This window comes from Gallinula chloropus (assembly GCF_964237585.1).
Source record: "Gallinula chloropus genome assembly, chromosome: 8".
NCBI classification, from domain to species: domain Eukaryota; kingdom Metazoa; phylum Chordata; class Aves; order Gruiformes; family Rallidae; genus Gallinula; species Gallinula chloropus.
The window spans coordinates 22,401,781-22,406,269 of record NC_140093.1 but is presented as its reverse complement, the minus strand read 5'-3'; positions in this window follow the sequence as shown (position 1 = coordinate 22,406,269).

Here is a 4,489-nt window from a genome sequence, read left to right as displayed (position 1 = left end):
TCACCTCTGGTCTGCTCCCTGCTTAGTCTATGACATAAAAATACAGATTGGGTAGTTGGGGTGCTGTCTCCAAGCCACTGTTTCCTTTCCCTTTCTCACTGCCCCTCCCCACTTTTTTCACACACCCCTGTAGGGGTTTTGGTGCCACGGTGGGCAGCCAGCTGTGAATGAGCGTCTGGCTCTGGCTTTCAGCAGTCCTGCCAGCGGTGGTTAACAGAACGCTGTGGGTCAGGTCCAATCCATTGTACCTCAGCTTTGAAATGTGGATGCTTTTTAACCCTGGCTGAAGGATGCTTGGTGTTGGCCTTTAATAACGACAGTTGATAAAACAGAGATAACTGAGATACCTGGAGCTCACCAGTTTCCAGGAGTGAGACTAATCCTGGATAATTCTTACTATTAGAAGAAAATTACTCCCTTGTTATTTCTGAAGGACATAATGGTAATAGATTTCCATTTACCTTCCTAGGTGGCCCAGGACTTCCTGCTGCTGCCCGACTGTCAGTTCTGTTTCAAAGAAGTGCAGAGGAGTAAAAGCCTCGACCTGTGGTAGCTCTAGCAGGGATGGCCATGTTGCCCTGGCCGGTGCTGCAAGCGTGCCCAGGAGCAGCAAGAGATCCAGCTCAGTTCAGCTGCAGAGGAACGCTGAAACTTCCCGTGGAGAAACCCCCAGATTGATTCTGAACCTTTGGCTGCAGGTAATTGCTTTGCCTCGTGCAATCATCTGGGGTAATTAGGAGTAGATGATACAAGGAATAGCAAACCCCATCAGTGCATCCTCAGTGCCTGTGGTCTGTTCCTTTAAGAGTGATTATGATTTTTTGGTTTTCTACTTTATATTAACTTTTTTTTAAGCCCAGCCTGTCTCGTGCTTTCTACCCAGCTGACCAGTGTGGCATTAGAAGGGGAAATAAAAATACACTTTCAGCACGTTCCTGAGTCCTGCTCATTTTTACAGCCAGCTGTCTGGTACAGGCCCTTAGTGGAACTGCAGCGGAAAAGCAGGATGATTTAAGGGCTCTGAAATTCACATTTTCTCCCAGCCTGATACAGTGAGGGGCTATTAATACACCAGGCAGACCGCTGAAATAGCTGCAGCTCAGTGACTGACAAACACATTTTGGTTGACTCAGAATATATTAAGGCGGCTTTCTTGTGTTCTCCCTTTAATAATTTAGAGGAGGTTCTAGATAAAGCTGTACCTTTTTGAAAGGTGCAAAGTGGTGAAGTATCAGGCAGTTTGTCTAACCCATCGCTTCAGCAGTGCCATGGTGCTGCTAAGCATAAGGGCAGATCGGTCTTGTAAATTGTTCCTGGGTTTCAACTTAATTACATGCAAGAGATGGAAACTTTCTTATCAAAGACTGGGAAATATCGGGTGGCTTAATGAACCCGTTAAGATGGAAGTTTGAACTGAAACCTGCTTGCTTAGTAATGGAAAGGATGTTAGATTTGAGCAAGGTGTTTTATAAGCAGCCCGTCGCTTCTCTGCTGCAAGGCAAGAGACAATTTTTAAGCTGCGTTAGCAAGAAACATTAAGTTCATTGTCAGTGTTTATCCTCTAAGCCTTGGACTAAAGGGCCTGTGTCTGGAGGAGATTTCTTATTGGAAAAAATCTTTTAGTCTGAAACTTGGTGCATGATGACTGGGGTGATTTTTCTTAATGCTTGCAAAGCCCTTTATCCAGATACGTAATTGAAATCAGAAGATACCTCGGAGTGACATGGCTGTGACTGATGCTAAATTGTGAAACGTTAAGTGAAGATGTGTAAAACTTTAGACTGGTAATGTTGACCCATTTTATAATAATTTGGATGTTTTCCTGTAAGTCTTGAATACATGTTTTGGGTTCATTGTTACGCTGAGAATAACTTGCCTTCCTCCCAGTCCTGCAAACTTTGTGGTACAGTAAAATTAATACAGGTATTCCAGTTGTATTCAGTCGCTCAAGGCACAAGTGCATGTTTCTGGTAAAAAAACCCCCACCACAGTAATTTTAAAAAGCACACTTTTTTAAAAGTGCATATCGATGTCAAACTGTGTCCTGCAGGATTCCCCAGCTCTTGGGGGCCAGCCTGTGTTCCACGGGTGCTCTTAGGGGCCAGGTTTTACAGGGTGACGTTGTTTAAGCCGTGCCTGGGTGCAAGCTGTAGAACCAGCATGGATGGGGCGGTGAGCCATCAGGTGGGGCTTCTGAGGGAGAAAAGCCAGACTGATCCAAGCAAGCTGCTTCTGACACCCCCAGCACACGTGATTTGATGTCAACTGTCGCATATTTGATCAATGCAACTTTCTGCTTACAAGGGGAAGTTGGCCATTGGATTCCAGTGCAGCCCTGGGATGACGGTAGCTGGCAGGTTGCTGCTGCCGCGGCACGGTGTGACGCTGCCTTTTGAGCTGCTGGCCGCTCACAAAATCAATAGACTAATTCTGCAGGGAGTCCTGATGAACATCAGGAGCCTCATCCTTATCTTGCACAAATGACCTAAATATTTGAAGAGGATGCTTTGCTCTGCTGAAAGCAGGTGTGTCCCACCAGTCCCGCAGGCTAACAGGGTATGGGGGGCAGAGGCATGTTGGCCACAATGGAAAGAACAAACCCCTATTGTTTACAACTTGTGTCCTTAAACTGAAGGTTTTTGTGTGAAGCTTTGCCTGCCCTTTATCAGATGTACAGAGAGATTTCATATCGCTTTTCCCCAGCTAGCATCCTGGCTTTAGATTTCTCCTCTGTGGCGAGAGCTGCCCAGTGGGCATTGGACTGGAGACGGAGGAGGTAATGTAGTGCTTCTCATACAGAGCAAAAGGGCAGGGCCAAATCTGTGCCTAAGAGTGAATAAGGGGATGGAAAGTGGGATAACCTGGTGGATTGAGTAGGCTGGACTCAGGGATTTCTGCTCCTGTTCTGGACAGTTCCTATGTGTCATTTAGGACAAATGTTATTAGAGTAGTGAGCAGTTGCCTTCGAGCTCTTCTGTCTCTTGGTTTGCATACTTGAGTGTGAGATCATCGGATGTGGCTGTAAGTGCTCCTCATGTCAGAAGCTCAGGACCATCTTGTCTCAGTTTGAGCTCCTAAAATTAGAGGCTGTTTTTCCATATCTCTGTGTGAGAGAAAACTTGCAATCCCAATGTAACTTATACCCACACGGTGGGACGCCAGGAGGACTGAGCGGCTCTAGATACTGAACAATGGCAAGTCAGCACTATGAGCAATTGTTGTGAGTCAACGTTGAATCCCTGCCAAAGATGCCTTTTGCAAATAAAATTTAGCACTAATTTATCAATGAGTTAGCTGATAATATGATGTAAAGCACTCAGTACATACTGAATCCTTCTGGATCGAAAGAAAATGCTCATAAGAACTTTATTATAAATAAATATTATGTTTAAGTGGACCGAATCAATGCTAAGGGTATTGCTGTGTTTCTCCACTAACAGTTTGCTACTTTCCTCACAACCCGGGGATGGCAGAGAGGGTTTTGTTAATGGTTTTTTTTTTCCATTTTGTTACCTTAACAGAGCTGTCAATGTGTGTCCTTTACTCCTTGCTGGGCAGGTGCTTCAGTGAGTCCCACGTGCAGCCAGGCCATGCCCTGCTGTTTGTGTCTGCAGCCTCTTGCAGGCAGCTCTGTTACCCGCTGCGCCCCAGCCAGCATCCAGGGGCACAAACACCACAATCAGGGGCGGAAAAGCACCTCCCCCCCCTCCCACCTCCCCAATTCTCTTCTGCACACCACGCTCTGCTTTTGTCAGGGAGGGCTTTTTTCTATATTTGTTGTCCCTGTGATGAAGGTAATCCCTTCTGTTCTGCCCAGAGCTGATCCTGGGGGAGAGGCCACATGGTTGCTCATTCTGCTCTTGGGCCTTGAATCAAATGGCAGCCAGGCTTTTCCCAGCCCTCCCTACGGTAACCTCTTCCCTCTGCGTGCATCAGCTGCCGGCTGACACGTGCATCCTCAGGCTGGGGGGGAGTTTGCTCTGGTGGTGTTTTGGATTTTGGCTTTGTTTGTGTTGGTCCCATTTGCTGACCCGATTTCAGCAGTGCCACTGGCAGTACCCGATAGTTAGCAGCGCACACAGCCTGGCTCTCCTGGGGCTGCCGCTGCACCCCGAACCCGCGCGGTGCTCCAGCTGAAAGCTGTCGAGGCAGGGCTGCAGGGGGAGCAGCCAGCTTTGGGCCGAGCGGGCCCGGCGGCCCCGGGCGGTGTTGGCCCGCAGAGCCCTAAGGGCACGTTTAATCGCCCGAGCCTCGGGCGGGGCGGCCGGTCCCACCCGGGCACCGCGCCCCCGACGCCGGGCGCAGCCCTTCAGCCGCAGCCCTCGGCGGGGCTGGGGAGGGAACGTGGTGGTCATCCCCTCCCTGCTCCCACCACCGGCGGGCGGGGGAAGCGGAGCGCCCCGAGGCTCCGCCGGGGGCGGGGGCGGCGGCGGCCCCTCCCCGGGGCGGTGCCGGCGGCGGCGCGGGGCAGCGGCGGCGGCGCGGGGCC